General features: G+C 34.1%; 2 long non-coding RNA genes across 2 annotated transcripts in view; one reads left to right on the top strand and one right to left on the bottom strand.

Annotated features, from left to right (window-relative positions):
* The window catches only part of LOC147076893 (uncharacterized), a 300,090-nt gene that overhangs the window by 93,283 nt on the left and 192,814 nt on the right, over nt 1-13,993 (bottom strand). The window lies entirely within an intron of this gene.
* Nucleotides 4,517-8,821, top strand: LOC147076899 (uncharacterized). Its single transcript, XR_015069862.1, has 3 exons — nt 4,517-4,685; nt 6,757-6,894; nt 8,810-8,821. It is a non-coding gene; the product is annotated as an uncharacterized LOC147076899 (long non-coding RNA).

The following is a 13,993-nucleotide window of genomic DNA, read 5'->3' on the forward strand; positions in this document are numbered from 1 at the left end:
TAGTGTTCGATAAGTATAGAATAGACCCACTGGGCTGTCTACACGTGTGTGGGTAGGTATTATTATATTCTTTATGTATGCCCAAAATATTCATACGAACAGAGCTTTGAAACTGTTTAGTTTCGTAAAAAAAATCATTTTATCTTGTATGACGACGCAGTGCGAAAGTACACGAGAAGCCAATTTATTTTTCAGAACAGCTACTCTATAAAGGTACTGATACCACTATAAGTTTAAGTCTTATTTATTTATTTCTTTTACACTTAACTCAGCCGGAAGTCGGAATAATCGATACATTCACATCTTAAGTCTATCTAAGTTAAATTAAATTAAGTCTTCTGTTTCTTTACATTAAAATATATTTAATTTCAAAAATATGACCGTGTTTGGCCAGACGTGGTCTTGTTTCAACGAACTACCTATTCTCTACTACTTTTTTATACCCCCCTCCCGTATGTTGCCGAGTACGATGCCATCCACAGGCCTATCGAAGGATCGTACGATATTTCCGTCCAATGAAAATCGTTAACAAGTCACATGATGTTATAACCCTTAAAGGTCAAAACCAAGTTTTAAAGTTATTACAATTATTAGTTATAGTTAATATTTTTATTATATTTGAATGATAGTTGGGTGGGGGGGGGGGTTACTTATTTATCCCATGGCCAGCTGACTAATATACTAAGAGGACGATAATCCGGTCTTTCTGTACTCTAGAGAGGCCATCTCGGTGTTAGTACCTATATATACATATAACAATATTCTGCTTAAACTTGTAATAATAGTCTAAAAAACGAGTTTCCTCCATTCAGCTAACAGTGTACTAATTATTAGTAGGGAGCGGATGTATATGCAATAAAAAACATGGTAATATGCATGCACGTATGGACTTAAAATCATTAAAATATGCACTAAAACCGAAGAAATATGCAGTTAAAAGTTGATATTGTTTATGAAAAAAATTGTAAATACTCACTTCACCCAATATGATTGATATAAAGTCGAATAACAAATTAATAATCTTAATCAACATAATATAAAAAAAAACACAAATAATCAATATAAAGTTAATTAATTACAATTTTCAAAAAGTTAGTTTAACTAAAAAAATGAATAAGAAATGCAATGTAAACTAAACACCACTGAAAAAAACAAAAACGACACACTTAACTAGGTATTCCTAAATATTATTTGCTGTTTTTTTGTCCGAAAAAATAAGTTATCTTTTTTCAGTGCGTTGTGACATTTAATTTTTCCGAAAATCTGTCAGTATTTTGTTTATATGCGAAAAACGACCTTTCAACGTCCACAGAGGTGATTGGGAAAATTTTTAATAAAGGTGCCCGAGTTGCCTTTCTTTGATGCCATCAAAAAAATGCAACTGCATCTAAACCATCTACCTACCGAATTTAGTTATATTTCGATATAATAGTTTATAAAAATAAAATTAGAAATGCCTTACAATCCTTAAAAGCTTTAAAATATGCATTTTTTATGAAATATGCACAAAAACATTTTATTTTTGGATTCTGCGTCTTTCAAAACAGATTTATGTGCAACTCCCATAGCTGTGCATACACCCTAACAAAACATGCACTAGCATATAAATCCGGGCCCTAATTATTAGGTACGAAATCATCATTTCACTAAAAATGTTCATATAGTATGAATTAATTTAATGTATTATAAATTAAAAACTACGTCATTATCACACTCTAAATCAGGCATGCCCAAGTGAAGATTTTTTGCGACCCAAGGCCTAATTGAAGATTTCAACTTTCTATATTTTGCATTTTTGTATTCATACAATAAAAAAAATCTTTCTCGTAAATTTACATTTATATTTTATGGACACATAGCTCGAAGAAGAGACAATCGTTGGACAAATCTAGACATCCAGCGGTATCCAAGAAGTACAAAACGTCCGCAAGGTTGACCTAGAGGCCGCTGGATCGATGAAATGTTAAAGTTCTGCAGACGTACGTGGCAATGCAATGCATAGGACCGAGAGAAGTGGAAGTAGCAGTGGATATTTTCAGGCTGATAATGATGATGATATTTTATTTGGTGAAATAGAACATTCTTGTACTGCTTGCTAGTACCTGTATTTCAGCTTATGCCGCCTCCATACACTCGGCGAGCGTATGGAGTCAGCAATATAATAGTGAGAGTGAGACGGCTATAATCTGAGGATTGACCAAACGTCAAATCGTTCATTACACTGTTTCAACTGTTTGTATGGCTTACTCGGGTAAGTCAATTATTTAGATATCAACTTCAGATTAATGGCTTCTTAATTTATGTTTTCTGATAGATATATCAATGAAATTAAATCAGAGGCTATAGCGTGAAAATGTGCTAATTACAGAATGACATCCTTCGTAACAAAACTCAAGCTTTACGAAAATCAATTAAGGTCAAATAATTGAATTCATTTCCCATTATTAAAATGACGAAGAAGAAATACCTATTAGAATCAACCTAAATCTCAGTCCGATCAGTAAGCATCGTGTCAGTCGCTCCGCACAGCATTCTGTTCCACCGAGTCTCGGACTTCGGAACAGTATTGTAACATACTCTTGTACCGACAGTTTACGCTTCAAATAAAACTCGCTCCTCCATCCATGGGAGCAACCACCAAATCTCAACTTCTCATCTCTCCTCCTGACAGCGCTCCATCTACACCTGGTCATCCCCAATCACAGCGGTCTCGACCCTCATGAACGAGACTTCTTAAAAATTCAAAAGCCTTTGCAGTGGACCAATGTGTTGAAGAAGCGTATTTTACAGCGGTCTGTCCTTAAAACCAAAGATTAACAAAGCTTGCCGACGCCTGCAATGTAAGACGTGCATCCACGTTACATTAATAAGTACCTACCTAACCTAACTAACATTAATGCATATTATTATCATACAAACGTTACTATTAAAATAACATTATTTCACACACATGTTGTGTTCCCTTTGATATAGATCATGGGTGGTCAACCCGCGGCCCACCGGGTGTCAACTTGTGGCCCGTGGAGCAGTGAGAAAATAAAAATAATAATAAATCAAATGCTACGCTAGATGTGCTAATTTCGCAAATTGGGATTAAATATTGGCTCAAGATTTTAAAAAGCACCGTGTGATTTTTGCTGCATTTGCAACGCCATTCTCCGTAGACGTGAATTTATTACCGGGAAATTTACAAATGGAACATTGTGAAATATGTTGCGATGAACAGTTAAAGGAGAAATTCCATCAGGTTGGTTTGGAAGAGTTTTACAAAACATATTTGGACAAGGAGAAATATCCTGCATTTTACAAACATGCTCTAATGATGACTTTGCTATTTGGAAACACTTACACGTGTAAACAGCTTTTTAGTCGGATGAAGCATATCAAATACCGAGTGAGAACACGAATCACTGATGTGCATTTGGAAAACTGTTTGCATGTAGAAACAACCTCATTCATATCGTATTAATGGACTTAGTTCTGCCACACAAAATCAAACTTCTCACTAAAATTTATTATTTTTATATTATTGTTTAGTTTTATTATTAAAAAAAAGTTTTATCTAATAAATATGTTTGATTCTCATTTATGTTTTACTTTAATAATATATATTTCCCTTTTGTTTTGTATAATAAAAAATCGGTTGTGCGGCCCGAAAAAAAATCTCATTTTAGAATCTGGCCCGGCTGCTGAAAAGGTTGGCCACCCATGATTTAGATAGTCATAAGACCTTTACAACGTTTTTTTTTTTTGGTTACGGTACCTATGTTGTGTGAGGTTTTGGTTTGTTTTGAGGACTCAAAAAGATCACAACGGTACGGAGTAGTCAATAAAGTATAATATAAGCTTTACCTGGCACAGTAGGTAGCCAACAAGTTGTCAAGTGAATTATTAGACAAGAAAACTGTAAGTACTTCAAATGAAACTAAATATCCAAATGAAAGAATATCGTATTCATTTTCAGAGAGTACCTAGCAACCTAATATTATTTTCACGCTCCAGAAACCAACGGACCTCCAGGCGGTCTTTATACTCGTGTAAGTAGGTGTTGATACCAAACTAATGTCACTAAATTAATGTATGCCCGAATTCCTCACTTGAATAGAATCAAGAAACTAAAATTGTTTAATGCATTCAATTAATAAAAAATGTTCTTTGTCACTTTCTTTTGTATGACGACGCAGTTTGCATGCACAGGTGGAACATTTTTTTTGAAGAAAAGTTAAGTCATTCTATATACCTACCTACAGCTAATAATTTAATTCTGCCTTAGCTTAAAAATAACCGAACAAAACGTTTCAATTAATTCAGCATTAAGATGTCGGTATTTTTACCTATAAAATAATATAGGTAGGTACGTACTACGTAAATATTATTTCTCCTTAAATATTTAATAATTATTATGGAATAAATTATTTACTATTGTCAGTACACTTCAAGTAATAATAAATATTTAAACTGGCAATACTGTTAAGAGCTTTTTGTCTATGGTAAAAAAGAACGCGTGGAGGTTGCTTACTTAATCATTATTAAAATTTAAAAAAATGGACGTGAAACGTGAACCAGACGAATTGAACATATGTGATGGAGGAGACCATCGTGACGTGCACATATTTCATTCAAACTCTCCGGAAATCCAAGTAATAAAGCAAGAGGATGCGCAAGATGACAGATGCACTTTTGAGGTTAGAATTTCAAATCGTATTTCAGTTTATTTTGTCGAAATTACCGATACTATAAACCAGGGGTCGGCAACCTTGTTGCCACGTAGGGCGCAATAGACAATTTGAACATAGCCGGGGGCGCATAATAATATATACATACCTATATTATACTTTTCTTTTAAGCTGATAACTATTAAAAATTCCAATAGAACTTAAAGGCTTGGATTCACTAGGGGACAGATCGTGCAACATGACGCGCAACATCTACGTCGATGTCTCGGGAACGATACTTAGTATCAATTGTTTTTATACAAATATTTGCGAACAATTGATATGCAACTTTAAAACAGTTTTAAAAAATGTTTATTTATTTACGAGGGGACTTATCTTGATTTGGGACTTGACATAACACTTTCAGCAGATATTTGGTGAACCATTTATTTTAGATCCGTTATTAAGCGTCGGCCTATAGCGTCCTTGGTCCAAGGTTCGAATGGCAATTACGCATATTGTTTTTCAAATCTGTATGTGTCAGAATATGGACCTAATTGGTTGAGCAAGTGACTGAAATTCATTTCTCGACTGTCTCTGTGACTGAATCTGTCAATACAAACCTCCACTCTGTGGAGACCCATTAGATCTTATTAGGATTGGACATGCCTTCAAATGTAAGATCGCCAAATGGTATAATGCGAGGAAATGGATCATATGATCTAAATCGTGAGACCTTAAAAATACAAATGAACGATCAGAACTCGCTTCAAATAAAAAAGCCTCTCGACAAGGTAGTCTAATAAAATGGGATATTTAATATTATAAGTTCTTTCCTTGTGACAATGATAATAAAATGAATTTCCAACTCGTTTTCTTCTGGGTATGCTATAAATGCAATCCCTGTCCACCCGAAGAGTGATTGCTCTTTTAAAGCAATTCTTTTTACTTCTTCGTGGGTTCATTTACAATCCGTATATACCTACTGGCAAATATTAATTAATAGTGCTAAATAGGTTAAATTTATAATTGTATATAATATTTTCACGTTTCTTTAATATTTACATAAACACATGCTGTCTTTTCTACTTTCTTGTTATCATCATCATTAGCAGGGGTCAATCCACTACTGGATGAAGGCCTCCCCAAGCTTATTCTAACTCTCTCAATCCTGTGTCGTTCACTGCCTCGTATTTCCGCCGAACTTTACCAGTTCGTCAATCCAGCGGCTTTTAAGGCGACCCTGTGGCTGTTTCGTGCCCCTTGGGTACCACTGGATGACGGCATTTGTCCAGCGGCCGTGGCGGAGCAATGTGCCCCGCCTTTCTCCATTTCAGCTGTTTGGCAACGTCTATTACATCGCGTACTCGTGTCTGCTTCCTAACCCATTCGTTTCTTCTACGGCCTTTTCTCGTGATGCCCAACATACACCTCTCCATGCATCGCTGTGCGACTCTTAGTCTTTGGACATCTCTCGTGTTGAGGGTCCACGTCTCGCAGCCATACGTGAGCACGGGTAGCACACATTGGTTGAACACCCTACGCTTAAGGCAATGGTAAGTCACTCTTAAAGATACTATTCCGTCCGAAAGCACTCCATCCCAGCTTTGTTCTTCGAGCAATTTCATCGTGCATGCTTCCGTCTATGGACACCTGCTGTCCGAGATAAACTTTCTTGTTATATTAATTGTTATTTGTAATTAGGATATTTTTATAATTTTGTATTTAATATGTATTATGGCGCATTTGCCAATCGCTGTAATACCGTAATACTCTTTTTCTAAATAAATAAAAATAAATAAACAAGACAACAACAGAGATGGGTGCATACGAAACCAAATCTGCATTGCGACTTTGAGGGCATTTGCATTTGGGAGTGTAGATCTATCTGCAAAGGACATAGTATTATATTTCCGTTAGCACACTATTGATGAGTAAACTCGAGACTCTCACCATTTAGCTTTGCCGACATTCTATTGTCAAAGTTTCCTAGTGAAGGGTTGGCTCTCGAGTCTTCATTAGGTAATAATTTATATTTTATAATTAAAGAAGATATCGTTTCACCAACTGATTCTGCTTTGTAAATGGTTGTTTTTTTTAGTTTGTCGCTGGGAGCTCAGTAACGGCCAGCGTTGCGAGTCACAAATCGTTATCGGAGATGACCGATGTCCAAGACATACAGATTGACGAAGAAGATATTAAACAAAAAGTCAAGGAATACATTGAAAGGTTTAATGATGTAAACGCGATCAGTCGCACTGCTAAACGTGATATTGTTCAATTGAATATGACAAACCCTCAACTATTAGAGGCTGTTATAAAATTGGAAAAAAAATCGTTTTACAAAAATAATTATGTCTGCAGTATCTGTTTTGATTTTTTTGGATCGTTTGTTATGATGAAACTTCACAAATTATCACATGAAAACACATCTACATCGAAAAAACATATTAAATGCAATTACTCATGCAAACGATTGTGTCACATGAAGCTACATAAATTGAATCATTCTGGTGAAAAGCCATTTAAATGTGATCTTTGCAATTACTCATGTGCAACGTTAAGTAGAATGAGAGTACATAAAATGATTCATTCTGGTGAAAAGGCATTTAAATGTGATGTATGCAATTTCTCATGTGCAAGTTCAAGTAGCATGAGAAGACATAAAATGACTCATTCTAGAGACAAGCCATTTAAATGTGATATATGTGAATACTCATGTGTTAGTTCAAGTAACATGATGATACATAAAATGACTCATTCTGGTAATAAGCCATTTAAATGTGATGTATGTAATTACTCATGTGCACAGAAAGGTAGCATGAAGGTACACAAAATGACTCATTCCGGTGAAAAGCCTTATACATGTGATGTTTGCAATTACTCATGTGTAACTTTAGGCAATATGAAAGTACATAAGATTACTCATTCTGGAGACAAGCCATTTAAATGTGATCTATGCAAATTCTCATGTGTACAGGCAGTAGGCATGAAAAGACATAAAATTACTCATTCCGGTGAAAAGCCGTTTAAATGTGATGGTTGCAATTACTCATCTGCAAGGTTAGATGACATAAAAATACATAAAATGACTCATTCTGGAGACAAGCCATTTAAATGTCTTGTATGTAATTACTCATGTGTAACGTTAAGTAATATGAAAGTACATAAAATGACTCATACGGGTGAAAAGCCATTTAAATGTGATGTATGCAATTTCTCATGCGCAAGTTCAGGTAGCATGAGGAGGCATAAAATGACTCATTCTGGAGACAAGCCATTTAAATGTGATGTATGTGAATACTCATGTGCACAAACAGGTGGAATGAAAAGACATAAAATGACTCATTCCGGTGAAAAGCCATTTAAATGTGATGACTGCAATTACTCATCTGCAAGGTCAGATGACATGAAAATACATAAAATTACTCATTCTGCTGAAAAACCATTTAAATGTGATGTTTGTACTTACTCATCTGCAAGGTCAGGTGACATGAAGGTACATAAAATGGCCCATTATGGACACAAGCCATTTAAATGTGATGTATGTAATTACTCATCTGTAACGGCAGGTAGCGTGAGAGTACATCGAATGATTCATTCTGGTGAAAAGCCATTGAAGTGTAAAGTCTGCAATTACTCATCTGCAAGGTCAGGTGACATGAAGAAACATCAAATGACTCATTCTAGAGACAAGCCATTTAAATGTGATGTTTGTAGTTACTCATGTGTACAGGCAGGTTACATGAAGGTACATCGAATGAAACATTCTGGTGAAAAGCCATTTAATGGTTAAGAGTAATGTTTGCAGTTTCTCATGTGAAAGGTCAGATACCATGATGGTACATAAAATGAGTTATTCTGGAAAAAAACCAATTGAATGTAGTGTGTTTAATTACTCATGTGTAACAGCGGGTCACATGAAGAGTCATAAAATGAAACATTCTTGTAAAAAGACATTTTACTGCGAGATGTGCAATTTCTGTTGTTAATGTAACATAAAGGCACTTAAAATGATTCATTCTGGAGACGAGCTATTTTGATGTCTCCTATTCAAATTACTCATGTGTAACGTTAAAAAAAATTATTTACTCTCGATATAATCTATTCAATTGTAATTGATGACTTTCATTATTCATATTGTGTACGGGCAGGTAGCATTATAATGCATTAAATGACTCTTTCTGTAATAAGCCAAAATAATGTGATGTATTCAATTACTCATGTGTATAGTCAAATAGCATTAAAATGCCTAAAATTAATCATTAAAGTGAAGCCATTTAAATGTCAGGACTGCAATTACGTACGTGTACAGGCGAATAGTATAGAATTATATCAATTTAGCGGAATTTGTATGTTGAAATTCCGAATTGTAGAGATTAGAGGTAAATAAAAGAGAAAAGAAAAATAAAAGTTTTTCTTTTGTACATCGAACTATCCAAATTATTTGTTTTTATTATTTGTAGGAAGTTGAAATAAAACTTCGAAATTCTGGAATAGTTTGTTTTCTTCAATAATTATTATGCATGATAGTCTTTATAAATTAAACCTTTATTTTAATCTTCTAATTTTTAGAGAATAATTATCTCGTAAACATTAAAATTCTTATTCATTCTGTCTATATATTTATTAGAAATATATTCTTAACTTTTTACATTATTTCGCAAATTTTTATTTATTTATTATGAAAGTTTTAATTATCTTGTTAATTTACACCCAAGAAAAGGGGCCGCTTCTTGGAGTGCCGCTGGTTTAAAAATATCTTGTAGCTTCATTCCGTATTTATTAATTTTATTTACTATTACTATTTTAATTGTCATGTTAAATTACACACTCAGAAAAGGGGCCGCTGGTTTAAAATTATTTTATTCCGTAATTATTATTATTATTATTTCATATTACTATTTTATTTATCTCGTTAAATTCACACTCAAGAAAAAGAGCCGCTTTTTGGAGCGCCGCTGGTTTATTTTTATACACTTTAACCAGTACCCTGGAACTGAACTATATTAAGTGCCTTATCCAAAAATTCTCTGTAGTGCCATTTTAATTTTATTGAAATGTTTTTTTTACTTTTGTGTTAAAGTTTTGATAGTTTTATAGTTATCAATTTTTTTTGAGTAGACATTTGATTATTTTATATACTAATCACAGTCTATGTGCAATATTTGAATGTTTTACCTTAGTTATGCAGTAAATAAACACTTAATTCTATTTAATTATAAGAAAAATTATTATGTTACTTTTAGTACTGCATCAATTATGTGCCAATAACATTCAGTGAACGGATATTTTATGTTGAATAAAGTACACTTAATATTGATTAAAAAATGAACCTATATTACTTAATAATATTACAAAAATATGTGTTTTATTTTAAAATTGAAGAATGCAATGATAGGCAAGTAGGTACATCAATTATAGAAAAACTTAACCATACAAATTTGATCTACACGCTCAATTAAGAAAAGTACCTAATCGAGAGACCTAAGTGCTCGTCCGTAGTCATTTGGCGGGTGCGGCGCGGCGGCGTCTTGCGAAACTCAAACGTATAACCGTGTGTATTATGCCCCAAAAAACACACTGTGTACGAACATTTTATAAACGGTTATACGTTTGATTTTCGCAAGACGCCGCCGCGCCGTCCCCGCGCGACCACTACGTTCTTGCACTTACAATAAAATGAACTTATGTGATTTACATTATAATACTCGTTAATTAGTCATCATCATTAGCGGAGTCATCATAACGAAGACTACTGTAAAACTGGTGGAACTCTTGGCACCCAAGACAGAAGATTTTGGAGGTGGTCATACTTTTTTTCCCCAATTGGTTTCGGTAAATCCTTTATCAGTACCAATTAATCCGGACATGACACTCGTCGCCCGGGTCTGTTTAAATGTATGCTCTCAAATACAGGTGCATCGAAAGAGTACTTAAAATATAAAACTTCTTCTTCTTCTTCCACCCTGTCACGTCCCAACATTGGGACATAGGGCAATCACAAGTTGGCGCCACTTCCCTCTGTCCATCGCCAACTCTTGCGCCTCCCGCCATGTCAGACCTACAGCACGTAGGTCGCTCTTGTAGCACCGCTGCAGGGTGAGGGAGGGCCGGCCACGGCGACGGAACCTTTGAGGCTGTGCCACAAGGGTACGAAGTGCCGTACTCTTTGGCGGCATCCGGAAAACATGTCCCAGCCACGTAAAAATATAAAACACCCATCTGAAAATTCACCATCTTAGATATTATGCTGTTGGCATTACTTGGAGAATCTGGTTTTTGTTTATACAAATGGTTATGTTCTTCCTTCAATCAACAATTTGAATTTTTTAAAGTCACTTATTTCCATATTAATTATATTGAATGGAATTGATGGACAGCATAATCGGGCTAACTGTTGCCAGTTCCATGGCGTCATTATTTAAGAAGCAGGTATCTTTTTCTTTGCTCGTTCCATAATTGAATGGTCAGCATCCACTTCAGGATGTGTATGTACCTTTAATAAGCACTGATGGTTTATAATTTTTAACTACGATATAATTTTTATCATCCAGAAGTAACAAGTTACCATATGATCAGGGGCCTTATGATGTAACTTGCGAGTTGCAGTCGCCCGGTCGACATGACGTCATATAACATCATTGTGACGTACTACCGGAGTGATAATAGCATTCGAGAAATTAACGCTACTCAAATACTAGCGTTATTCATTGTCCCCATACACAAATAGGTGTTTCAGCATAATAATATCTATGGTGAGCCGTGTGCTTGGGCGGCTCGCCTCGATGCGTGTATTGAGGTTACGTCACAATTAGGTCATGTCGTTGGGTGACTTGTTATATGTCACAAGTTATAACATAAGGCCCCGTTAACTCTTCTAAACTAGAGTTGTCAGATGTTAGAGCCCATTTTAATAATCCAGAAGCCATTTCATTGGCTCCACGTCCAGATTTCGACTCATCCCACATTATCAAGGCCGTTCTTTTGTTCAATAGTTGAATAGTCTCGGAAGCAACAGTGGGTTGTATAGGTTCAACCAATGTTTCCAATACTTCATAGTAAACGATGTTACCACTCTAATCAAATGCATACAAATTATCAAATTTACACAATATCACTATGGCTTATATCTGAATAACCAGCCACAGTTTTGTCGACATAAATCAAGTCATCTAGGGGAGCATTTATTTGCCTTTCAATTATTGATGAACTCCCGCATCTAAAAGAAAAATTACCCATTATTAATGTGATAAAATAAAAATATAAATATTTACCTATTACATACCTATAGTTTTGTTTCAGAAATCATTTGTCAAATTAAATTAATGGATTTAATACCACGACTTCGGCTAATAAACAATTAAATATTACTATCTCCTCAACCTAATTGAAATAATTTTATATCTAATGTGAATAATTAAACTTGAATAATTGAGCTACACTAATTATACCTTAAGGCTAAACCTCAGTTCATGCATGGTCAAAAAGATCGTGGCTTGGCGTTGCGCGGAATATGCAAATGTCGCGTGCCGAACGAAATATTATTTGTCATATAAATCTAACATGCGTCCATTTAACGTTCTGTTTATTGTTCTATTAGTAACAATTATAATATATTCATTGATATGTTCTCTTTTTCAAGTAAATGGGTAAGTTTTTTAGTCATTTTTACATGATTTAACAATTAATACCCCCGTCGCCATCACGAAACAAATTGACGTGTTCACAGCTCGACATTCGCTCTCCAAATGCCAGCGAGTCCAAAATTTCGTCGCACCTATAGTTGAAAATTATTTGCCGTTTCACTGAAGTACCGTCTTAAATGTCTGTCAGGTTTAAAATTACATTTCCCTAATAACATTGTTTGATTTCATAAAATTGATTGTAAAACCTTACCTTTCGTTTCTGAATCGTTGTTGGTAGGTATTCTAAATTTGAGATTATATTTTGACACTGCGGTTGTAATTCTTCACAGTCATCAATAATATTATTGGTTTGTATTTTCACTCAGTCCAGAATACGTTTACTTCTCTCTGACATTTTACTGTATTTTATTTTTCTTATTCGGAATAAATGTTTCAATACAAAACTGGTTCAAACATTCGCACAAAGGAGATAACACAATAAAGATGTGCTGTCATCTGTCAAATGTCAAATATTGTTTGTAGGTACCTACTAACTCCGCAAGATAACATTTAATACTGTTTTTTGCATTGGTTTTTTTGGCCGAGTGGTCGTAATATCAATAAATAGCAAAACACTCACAATTAAAAAGTATTAAAGGACTTACGTAGGTATTCTTTGATTCCAAAATCAACACAATCACTGCTGACCTTTTAATTACCTACCACATTTCAATAACACGTCAATTACATCTAATGGCCAACTGCTCCAAACGCGCCAGTCGAGAAGAGGCCAGAGGCCGAAAAAATTCGGTATTCAGCTGACGGTATTTTCTAGTAGGTAGGCACATATTATTATTGAATTAATAATAATAAATTACAATTTCCCTCGATAAATGGAATATAATATAAATCTTTATATTATTATGTACCACATTGTCACTGTTTGTTTGGTAAATAGTACCTACATTGAGGGATAATTAATATTTAAAATGGCAATACCGTCGACGACATTTTTGTCTATGAATATAATATATTAGTCAGGGGGGTGTATCAGGCATACACCTAAGAGGTATTAAATGATTTGTATGCAGTCCAGACTGTAGAATTCTGTTGGATCGACTGCTTAACAAAATGGCGGTATGTCATGTGACTGGATATTGTAGATATCTACTAGAACTACTGTTACAAAATGGCGGTGAAAAATGTGACCAGCTATCATAGTTGTTATCCAGCTCTAATGTACATTTATATTTGCCATGTGTAATAAATATTTTTTTTATTCAACGAATAATTACAAGATTCAGAAATGTAATACTTACATAATTTTAAAACACTTATGAAAAATATATAACTACTAGAAAAAAACTTTTTGAAACAAATACGACACCCAGCAGGATCGTGAAGGATTAAATAATTATAATGTATGTTTATTATCTCTTCATTATTTATTATTGTTTCTTTATAAAATAAATATATTCTTTGAACCTTGTGTTTATCAAGTGGAGAAATCTTATTTCAATTATTTCCAATTATTTAATTATCCTCTAGATAATTTATTAATAATTTTTCATATTACAGAGTTTTTATTGTGCAGCATGTTTATTATAGGTATTGTTATAATTTATAATAAATTGTGACATTTTATTTAATTTGTGATATATGGATGTTAGTATTGTTGCAAAAAAATACCATACCTACTATAAGTGACAT

This window comes from Rhyacophila brunnea, unplaced genomic scaffold (genome assembly GCF_057557595.1).
Source record: "Rhyacophila brunnea isolate RB1 unplaced genomic scaffold, BYU_Rbru_1.0 scaffold_13, whole genome shotgun sequence".
NCBI classification, from domain to species: Eukaryota; Metazoa; Arthropoda; class Insecta; order Trichoptera; family Rhyacophilidae; genus Rhyacophila; species Rhyacophila brunnea.